This window comes from Zea mays, chromosome 2 (assembly GCF_902167145.1).
Source record: "Zea mays cultivar B73 chromosome 2, Zm-B73-REFERENCE-NAM-5.0, whole genome shotgun sequence".
Classification (NCBI taxonomy): Eukaryota; Viridiplantae; Streptophyta; class Magnoliopsida; order Poales; family Poaceae; genus Zea; species Zea mays.
Window position 1 is genome coordinate 11,125,681 of NC_050097.1, and position 11,491 is coordinate 11,137,171.

An 11,491-nucleotide genomic window follows, 5' to 3' on the forward strand; every position below is an offset into this window, starting at 1 on the left:
AAAATAGCCTCGGGGCGAACAACGGTTCCCCTGGACGCCTTCACCCGAGACCCGCATCAACCCTCCGTCAAGATCGACAACACGCCCGAGCCCGAGGCGCCCTCAGCCCAGCCCGAGGCACCCTCGGCTCGGCCCGGGGAATCCTCGGTTCAGCCCGAGGTGCCCTCGGCCCCCGAGGGCGAGACACTGCGTGTCGAGGAGGAGCGAAGCGGGGTCACGCCTAATCAAAACTGGCACACCCCGTACCTGAAATATCTCCACCGAGGAGAGCTACCCCTCGACCGAGCCGAGGCTCGGCGGTTGGCGCGACGCGCCAAGTCGTTCGTCTTGCTGGGAGATGGGAAGGAGCTCTACCACCGCAGCCCCTCGGGCATCCCCCAGCAATGCATTTCCATCGCCGAAGGTCAGGAACTCCTACAAGAGATACACTCGGGGGCTTGCGACCATCGCGCAGCACCCCGAGCCCTTGTTGGAGACGCCTTCCGAAAAGGTCTCTAATGACCGACGGCGGTGGCCGACGCCACCCGAATTGTCCACACCCGCGAAGGGCATCAGTTCTACGCAAGGCAGACCCACCCCTCGCGGAAGACACCCGGGGGCTACACGCACCCCTGGGAAGGGCCGCTCGTCATCGCCAAAGTTCTGAAGCCCGGAATAAACAAACTGGCCGACAGTCAAGGCGAGGTCTGCACCAACATTTGGAACGTCTAACAGCTACGTCGCCTCTGAGAGCACCTAGAGGGGGGGTGAATAGGTGATCCTGTAAAACTTCAAAACTTAAGCCACAAAAACTTGTTAAGTGTTAGCACAATTATGGCCAAGTGGCTAGAGAGGAGTCAAAACACAATAACCACAAGAAATCAATCACAGAGATGACACGGTGGTTATCCCGTGGTTCGGCCAAGTACAAAACTTGCCTACTCCACGTTGTGGCGTCCCAACGGACGAGAGTTGCACTCAACTCCTCTCAAGTGATCCAATGATCAACTTGAATACCACGGTGTTCTTGCTTTTCTTTTCTCAATCCCGTTTGCGAGGAATCTCCACAACTTGGAGCCTCTCGCCCTTACAAAAGATGTTCACAGAGAATCACGGAGCAAGGGAGGGAATGAGCAACGCACACAAGACTTCAAAAGATCAGAGCAACACGCACACAAGCAGCAATAAGAGCTCGCAACACAACTCAAAGAGTACACAACTCCACAAGAGCTCTATATGCTATCACAATGAATCGAATGCGCTAGATCAATGTCTTGGTGCTTAGAAAGGTTGTAGGAATGCTTGGTGTACTCCTCCATGCGCCTAGGGGTCCCTTTTATACCCCCAAGGCAGCTAGGAGCCGTTGAGAACACATCTGGAAGGCTATCCTTGCCTTCTGTCGTCGGGCGCACCGGACAGTCCGGTGCACACCGGACACTGTCCGGTGCCCGATTTATTTCCATAAACAGCGCATCCGACCGTTGCTGTCTGTTGCAGATCTGCGCACAGTTGGCGCACCGGACATGTCCGGTGCACACCGGACAGTCCGGTGTATCTTTCCGACCGTTGGCTCGGCCACGTGTCGCGCGCCGATCGCGCGGCCGACCGTTGGCCCGGCCGACCGTTGGCTCACCGGACAGTCCGGTGCACACCGGACAGTCCGGTGAATTTTAGCCGAAGTCGCCGGAGAAAAACCCGAGAGCGGCTGGTTTGCTCCACGCTGGTCTGGCACACCGGACACTGTCCGGTGCACACCGGACAGTCCGGTGCCCCAGCCCGAAACAGCCTTTGGCTGTACACAGCCACTCTCCACTTCTTTTCGTTTCTTCTTCTTCCTGTTTCTAACACTTAGACAAGATATTAGTACACAAAACCAATGTACTAAGGCTTAGAAACATACCTTTACTTGTGATTTGCAACTTGTCCATCCATGGGCATAGATTCACATTTAAGCACTTTGTGTTTGCACTCAATCACCAAAATACTTAGAAATGGCCCAAGGGCACATTTCCCTTTCAATCTCCCCCTTTTTGGTGATTTATGCCAACACAACATAAAGCAACTAGAACAAGTGCAAAATCACTTCAAATAGAACTCAAATTTAAGTTTTATTCAATTTTGGCATATATGGATCATCCTTTGCCACCACTTGGTTTGTTTTTGCAAATCAAACTCAAATCTCTATCTCTAAGTCAAACACACATGTTGAAGCATAAAGAGAGTCATTCCAAAAGAGATTGATCAAGGATTTCAAAAAGGATTTCAAAAACTCCCCCTTTTTCCCATAATTACTACTTCTCCCCACAAGAAGCCAACTTTTCACAAAAGAGACAATAAGAGTTTTGACAAAACAAAAAGCTCTACCCTACTATTTTCAAATCTCTCAAGTGGTAGTTGATCCATTTATTGCTTTGGCCTTTATTTTCTCCCCCTTTGGCATCAAGCACCAAAACGGGATCAATCTTGGCCCTTTAACCCCATTGCCTCACCAAAATCTTCAATTAAGAGTACAAAGGCAATAAGATCATAGAGATGAACTTGGAATAAGTTACCCTCTCATCGGAGTGCAGTGGAAGTCTTTCATTGGTCCAAGTCCACCTTTCCCTTTCAATTCTCCTTCGAGACTAAATCAAGCAAACTCAACCACATGGTTAGTCTCAAAGGGTCAAGTTGTAACACATCTCCCCCTAAACATGTGCATCACTTTGCAACGGACTTGTGAGGTCCAGGGAGTGTTTGTACAACTTGAGCACCACAATAAGCAACAAAATGCAGAATGAACATGATCAAAGGCATAAACACATGTATGCTACAGTTCAATCCAGGTTCCGCGAATCTAAGACATTTAGCTCACTACGCAGCCTGCAAAAGGTCTTCTCATCTAGAGGCTTGGTAAAGATATCGGCTAGCTGGTTCTCGGTGCTAACATGAAACACTTCGATATCCCCCTTTTGCTGGTGGTCTCTCAGAAAGTGATGCCGGATGTCTATGTGCTTTGTGCGGCTGTGTTCAACAGGATTTTCCGCCATGCGGATAGCACTCTCATTATCACATAGGAGTGGGACTTTGCTCAGATTGTAGCCAAAGTCCCGGAGGGTTTGCCTCATCCAAAGTAGTTGCGCGCAACACTGTCCTGCGGCAACATACTCGGCCTCAGCGGTGGATAGGGCAACGGAAGTTTGTTTCTTAGAATTCCATGACACCAGGGACCTTCCTAAGAATTGGCACGTCCCCGATGTACTCTTCCTATCGACCTTACATCCAGCATAGTCGGAGTCTGAGTATCCAACTAAGTCAAAGGTAGACCCCTTTGGATACCAGAGCCCGAAGCAAGGCGTAGCAACCAAATATCTAAGAATTCGCTTCACCGCCACTAAGTGACACTCCTTAGGATCGGATTGAAATCTAGCACACATGCATACGCTAAGCATAATATCCGGTCTACTAGCACATAAGTAAAGCAAAGAACCTATCATTGACCGATATGTTTTTTGATCAACGGACTTACCTCCTTTGTTGAGGTCGGTGTGTCCGTCGGTCCCCATCGGAGTCTTTGCGGGCTTGGCGTCCTTCATCCCAAACCTCTTTAGCAAGTCTTGCGTGTACTTCATTTGGGAGATGAAAGTGCCGTCCTTGAGTTGCTTCACTTGGAACCCAAGGAAGTAGTTCAACTCGCCCATCATCAACATCTCGAATTTCTGCGTCATCACCCTGCTAAACTCTTCACAAGACTTTTGGTTAGTAGAACCAAATATTATGTCATCGACATAAATTTGGCACACAAATAAATCACCATCACATGTCTTTGTAAAAAGAGTTGGATCGGCTTTCCCAACCTTGAAAGCATTAACAATTAGAAAGTCTCTAAGGCATTCATACCATGCTCTTGGGGCTTGCTTAAGTCCATAGAGCGCCTTAGAGAGCTTACACACGTGGTCGGGGTACCGTTCATCCTCGAAGCCAGGGGGTTGCTCCACGTACACCTCCTCCTTGATTGGCCCATTGAGGAAAGCGCTCTTCACATCCATTTGGTACAACCTGAAAGAATGGTGAGCGGCATATGCTAGCAAGATACGAATGGACTCTAGCCTAGCCACAGGAGCGAAAGTCTCCTCAAAGTCCAAACCTGCGACTTGGGCATAACCTTTTGCCACAAGTCGAGCCTTGTTCCTCGTCACCACCCCGTGCTCGTCCTGTTTGTTGCGGAACACCCACTTGGTTCCCACAACATTTTGCTTCGGACGAGGCACCAGTGTCCAAACTTCATTGCGCTTGAAGTTGTTGAGTTCCTCTTGCATGGCCAACACCCAGTCCGGATCTAGCAAGGCCTCCTCTACCCTGAAAGGCTCAATAGAAGAGACAAAGGAGTAATGCTCACAAAAATTAACTAATCGAGACCGAGTAGTTACTCCCTTGCTAATGTCACCCAGAATTTGGTCGACGGGATGATCCCTTTGAATCATCGCTCGAACTTGGGTTGGAGGTGCCGGTTGCGCTTCTTCCTCCGTCACATGATCATCTTGTGCTCCCCCTTGATCATCCGCCTCCTGTTGATGAACCTGTTCATCGTCTTGAGTTGGGGGTAGCACCGTAGTTGAGGAAGATGGTTGATCTCGTTCATCTTGTTCCTGTGGTCGCACTTCTCCAATCGCCATAGTTCGTATAGCGGTCGTCGGAACATCTTCTTCATCTACATCATCACAATCAATAACTTGCTCTCTTGGAGAGCCATTAGTCTCATCAAATACAACGTCGCTAGAGACTTCAACCAAACCCGATGATTTGTTGAAGACTCTATACGCCTTTGTATTTGAGTCATAACCTAACAAAAACCCTTCTACAGCTTTGGGAGCAAACTTAGAATTTCTACCTTTCTTCACTAGAATGTAGCACTTGCTCCCAAATACACGAAAGTAAGATACATTGGGTTTGTTACCGGTTAGTAGCTCATACGAAGTCTTCTTGAGGAGGCGATGAAGGTAGACCCTGTTGATGGCGTGGCAAGCCGTGTTCACGGCTTCCGACCAAAAATGCTCGGGGGTCTTGAACTCTCCAAGCATAGTCCTCGCCATGTCGATTAGCGTCCTGTTCTTCCTCTCTACCACACCATTTTGCTGTGGTGTGTAGGGAGCGGAGAACTCATGCTTGATCCCTTCCTCCTCAAGGAACTCCTCCACTTGAAGGTTCTTGAACTCGGACCCGTTGTCGCTCCTTATCTTCTTCACCTTGAGCTCAAACTCATTTTGAGCTCTCCTGAGGAAGCGCTTGAGGGTCCCTTGGGTTTCAGACTTATCCTGCAAAAAGAACACCCAAGTGAAGCGGGAAAAGTCATCAACAATAACTAGACCATACTTACTCCCTCCTATGCTCAGATAGGCGACGGGTCCGAAGAGGTCCATATGCAGCAGCTCCAAGGGTCTTGAAGTGGTCATCACATTCTTGCTGTGATGTGCTCCTCCTACTTGTTTACCTGCTTGACAAGCTGCACAGGGTCTATCTTTTTCGAAATGCACGTTAGTCAAACCTATCATGTGTTCTCCCTTTAGAAGCTTGTGAATGTTCTTCATCCCCACATGTGCTAAGCGGCGATGCCACAGCCAGCCCATGCTAGTCTTAGCTATTAAGCATGCATCTAGACCGGCTTCTTCTTTTGCAAAATCAACTAAATAAAGTTTGCCGTCTAATACACCCTTAAAAGCTAGTGAACCATCACTTCTTCTAAAGACAGACACATCTACATTTGTAAATAGACAGTTATATCCCATATTGCATAATTGACTAACAGATAATAAATTATATCCTAGAGACTCTACTAAAAACACATTAGAGATAGAATGCTCATTAGAAATTGCAATTTTACCTAACCCTTTTACCTTGCCTTGATTCCCATCACCGAATATGATTGAATCTTGGGAATCCTTATTCTTGACGTAGGAGATGAACATCTTCTTCTCCCCCGTCATATGGTTTGTGCATCCGCTGTCAATAATCCAGCTTGAACCCCCGGATGCATAAACCTGCAAGGCAAATTTAGGCTTGGGACTTAGGTACCCAACTCATGTTGGGTCCTACAAGGTTAGCACAAATATTCTTAGGGACCCAAATGCAAGTTTTGTCTCCCTTGCATCTTGCCCCTAACTTCCTAGCAACAATTTTCTTATCCTTTCTACAAATAGCAAAGGAAGCATTTAGAGCACAATAAATTTCAGAAGGTTCATTCACTACTTTCCTAGGAGCATTATGAACTACATTTCTCCTAGGCATTTGGTGAATAACATTTCTTCTAAACACATTTCTACCATGCATAACATGAGAACTAGAAGCAGTCATAGCATAAGAGTCATAAGCATGTGAATCAAATACATCATTACTTCTAAAAGCATTTCTAGAGTATCTCCTATCATAGTACATGAAAGCATGATTCTTCTTAACACTATTAGCCATAGGAGCCTTCCCTTTCTCCTTGGTGGAGATAGGAGTCTTATGGCTTGTTAAGTTCTTGGCTTCCCTCTTGAAGCCAAGCCCATCCTTAATTGAGGGGTGTCTACCAACCGTGTAGGCATCCCTAGCAAATTTTAGTTTTTCAAAATCACTTTTGCTAGTCCTAAGTTGAGCATTAAGACTAGCCACTTCATCATTTAGTTTTGAAATTGAAACTAAGTGTTCACTACAAGCTTTAACATCAAAATCCTTACACCTAGTGCAAATTGTAATATTTTCAACACAAGAGTTACTTGCTACTTCTAGTTTAGCAGTTAAAACATTAATTTAACCTTTTAAAGAAGAAATGGTTTCATTACAAGTAGAAAGTTCACAAGAAAGTATTCCATTTCTTTTAACTTCTAGAGCAAGAGAATTTTGAGCACTAACAAATTTATCATGCTCTTCATATAATAGGTCTTCTTGTTTCTCTAAGATTCTATCCTTTTCATTTAAGGCATCAATCAGCTCATTAATCTTAGCTATCTTAGTTCTATCCAATCCCTTGAATAAACTAGAGTAATCAATTTCATCCTCACTAGATTCATCATCACTAGAAGAATCATAAGTATTAGCATTACGAGTGATTACCTTCTTTTCCCTTGCCATGAGGCAAGTGTGATGCTCGTTTGGGAAGAGAGCCGATTTGTTGAAGGCAGTGGCGGCGAGTCCCTCATTGTCGGAGTCGGAGGAGGAGCAATCCGAATCCCACTCCTTGCCGAGATGCGCCTCGCCCTTGGCCTTCTTGTAATTCTTCTTCCTTTCCCTCTTGTTTCCCTGTTCCTGGTCACTGTCGTTATCGGGGCAGTTAGCGATAAAATGACCAATCTTACCGCACTTGAAACATGAGCGCTTCCCCTTTGTCTTGTTCTTGCTTGGCTGCCCCTTGTGACCCTTCAGCACCGTCTTGAATCTTTTGATGATAAGAGCCATCTCTTCATCATTGAGCCCGGCCGCCTCAACTTGCGCCACCTTGCTAGGTAGCGACTCCTTGCTCCTTGTTGCCTTTAGAGCAATGGGTTGAGACTCGTGGAGTGGACCGTTCAACGCGTCGTCGACGTATCGTGCCTCCTTGATCATCATCCGCCCGCTCACGAATTTTCCAAGTACTTCTTCGGGCGTCATCATCGTGTACCTGGGATTCTCACGAATATTGTTCACGAGATGAGGATCAAGAACGGTAAATGACCTGAGCATTAGGCGGACGACGTCGTGATCCGTCCAACGCGTGCTTCCGTAGCTCCTTATCTTGTTGACAAGGGTCTTGAGCCGGTTGTAAGTTTGAGTTGGCTCTTCTCCCCTTATCATGGCGAATCGTCCAAGCTCGCCCTCCACCAACTCCATCTTGGTGAGCATGGTGATGTCGTTCCCCTCGTGAGAAATTTTGAGGGTGTCCCATATCTGCTTGGCATTGTCCAAGCCGCTCACCTTATTGTACTCTTCCCTGCACAAAGATGCTAAGAGAACAGTAGTAGCTTGTGCATTTTTATGAATTTGTTCATTGATAAACATAGGGCTATCCGAGCTATCAAATTTCATTCCATTCTCTACAATCTCCCATATGCTTGGATGGAGAGAGAATAAATGACTACGCATTTTGTGGCTCCAAAATCCGTAGTCCTCCCCATCAAAGTGTGGAGGTTTACCAAGAGGAATGGAAAGCAAATGCGAATTCGAACTATGTGGAATACGAGAATAATCAAATGAAAAGTTTGAATTGACCGTCTTCCTGTAGTCGTTGTCGTCGTCCTTTTGGGAAGAAGAGGACTCATCACTGTCGTAGTAGACGATCTCCTTGATGCGTCTTGTCTTCTTCTTCTTCCCATCTTTTCGCTTGTGACCCGAGCCCGAGTTGTTGGACTTGTCATCCCTTGGCTCGTTGACGAAAGACTCCTTCTCCTTGTCGTTGATCACAATTCCCTTCCCCTTAGGATCCATCTCTTCAGGCGGTTAGTCCCTTTCTTGAAGAGAACGGCTCTGATACCAATTGAGAGCACCTAGAGGGGGGGGGTGAATAGGTGATCCTGTAAAACTTCAAAACTTAAGCCACAAAAACTTGTTAAGTGTTAGCACAATTATGGCCAAGTGGCTAGAGAGGAGTCAAAACACAATAACCACAAGAAATCAATCACAGAGATGACACGGTGGTTATCCCGTGGTTCGGCCAAGTACAAAACTTGCCTACTCCACGTTGTGGCGTCCCAACGGACGAGAGTTGCACTCAACTCCTCTCAAGTGATCCAATGATCAACTTGAATACCACGGTGTTCTTGCTTTTCTTTTCTCAATCCCGTTTGCGAGGAATCTCCACAACTTGGAGCCTCTCGCCCTTACAAAAGATGTTCACAGAGAATCACGGAGCAAGGGAGGGAATGAGCAACGCACACAAGACTTCAAAAGATCAGAGCAACACGCACACAAGCAGCAATAAGAGCTCGCAACACAACTCAAAGAGTACACAACTCCACAAGAGCTCTATATGCTATCACAATGAATCGAATGCGCTAGATCAATGTCTTGGTGCTTAGAAAGGTTGTAGGAATGCTTGGTGTACTCCTCCATGCGCCTAGGGGTCCCTTTTATACCCCCAAGGCAGCTAGGAGCCGTTGAGAACACATCTGGAAGGCTATCCTTGCCTTCTGTCGTCGGGCGCACCGGACAGTCCGGTGCACACCGGACACTGTCCGGTGCCCGATTTATTTCCATAAACAGCGCATCCGACCGTTGCTGTCTGTTGCAGATCTGCGCACAGTTGGCGCACCGAACATGTCCGGTGCACACCGGACAGTCCGGTGTATCTTTCCGACCGTTGGCTCGGCCACGTGTCGCGCGCCGATCGCGCGGCCGACCGTTGGCCCGGCCGACCGTTGGCTCACCGGACAGTCCGGTGCACACCGGACAGTCCGGTGAATTTTAGCCGAAGTCGCCGGAGAAAAACCCGAGAGCGGCTGGTTTGCTCCACGCTGGTCTGGCGCACCGGACACTGTCCGGTGCACACCGGACAGTCCGGTGCCCCAGCCCGAAACAGCCTTTGGCTGTACACAGCCACTCTCCACTTCTTTTCGTTTCTTCTTCTTCCTGTTTCTAACACTTAGACAAGATATTAGTACACAAAACCAATGTACTAAGGCTTAGAAACATACCTTTACTTGTGATTTGCAACTTGTCCATCCATGGGCATAGATTCACATTTAAGCACTTTGTGTTTGCACTCAATCACCAAAATACTTAGAAATGGCCTAAGGGCACATTTCCCTTTCAGCCTCTACCCTTAAGATGCTTTCAAGTTGTTCATATACCTCGCTCCCACGCAAGGTTTAGTCATCAAGGAAGGGTCAGCCTTGCCTCGGCAGAGCCCGACCCTCCCTCGGGGGCTAAAAGGGGGGAACCCCCTCTGCGTCAAAATTTTCAATCAAAAAGGCTTTTGCGTTCGCCTGGCTATGTCGGAAGCAGGACCCCAAGGAGCGAACGCGGGTGCATGTAAGTGGCAAGGCTGACTGAGCCAAGGGACTCCTACGCCTCTGGGTTACGGATACCTCACTCGTCATCCACCACGAAAAGTGACTCCTACTTGGAGAAGCCACCCTGCTACTGACGGACGGGGCCGGACACGCAAAATGAAAGGAAAAGGGGCACGACCTTATGCAATGATAATAAAGTGTTCAGGCCTCAGCGGCCGCAAAAAGACGCACGTGCATCCAACAGAAACTGCTCCGACAGAGTTAGGCGTCGCCCGGGGAAGGAGCCGCGCCTTCGGCTTCGTCCCCGCCCTCGGCAAAGTCCACCCCGGCTTCGGACGACGGCACAGGCGGGAGGATCTCTGCCTCGAAGGTGGTCGCCAGCACTGCGCTCGGACCCGCGGCGGCCGCGTCGAGCCTCTGGACTTCTGCCAGGGCGGCTTCATCTTCGTCAGGAAGGCAATACCCCTCGTTGACCCTCTCCAGATCCACGACGTAGTGGGAAGCGAGCACGGCGAAGGCCCGCCTGACGCCATGGTGTAGCGCCTCGCGGAGTCTGCCGCGCACATGATCGCCCAAGGCCTGCAGGCGACTTTGAGGGGAGCTTCCTGAGGGGACGTCGCCGAAGCCAAAGACCCGGCAGAAGTCCGAGATGGCCTCGGACATGGCCACGTGGTCGGCCTCCCTCTGCTCGGCCGCCCCGACAAGCGCCCTGGTGGACTCATCAAGGGCGGACTCAAGCTCTACAAACAGCCAGAACGCAAGGCCTCAAACACAAGCGGAGGAAACAAGCTGAAACGAAAACCGGAAATGGCCAGGACATACCTCCGGCTCGGGCACGCTGCTCCGAAGCTGCGGCCTGGGCTACGGCTAGGTCCGCTGCAAGGGCTCCAGCCCGGCTTTCGGCCTCGGCAGCCCGACCTCGGGATTGGTCTCGCTCATCGACGACCTGGTCGAACTTCGACTGCCGTCACTGCACCTCTGCGCGTGCCGCTGCCGCCTCTGCTCTCAGATCGGCGCAGAGCAACCGAAGGTCTGCCACTTCGGCGCCCTGCTGGGAGAGGCGCGCAGTAGCCCCGGCAAGCAAGGTCCTCAGGGATCGCAGCGAGCCCCAGATATCGACCTCGTGGCGGATGAACGACGACTTGGCGGCGCTCAGATCCGTCAGATCCTAAGGGAAGGAAGCGGGGCGTCACAAGAGACGCCTTGGTCACGAAAAGGTACGCCTGAAACCATTACCTGGAGGATTTTGGGTATGTCCCTGCAGAAGACCTTTAGCGATGACTGGAGCGACCCCACCGTTGCTTCGACGCACTTGCGGAGCTCGTCCCAAGACTGCTCCTCCCGCTCGTCGTCGAGAACGAAGAAGGGATCCGAGGCCCCACGGGTCCAGAACCGGAGCAACTGGGGCCGCTCCTCGGAGCTCCGCCGCGCAGCGACAAGGCCGCCACTCGGTGGGACGGATCGCGCTTCCACGCCCCCCTCCTCCGAGGCACCGAGCGCCGACGCCTCGGCCATCTCAGCGTCGGTAGCAACGGGTCGCTCCCCGACTGGGACGGCAGCGGCTTCAGCAG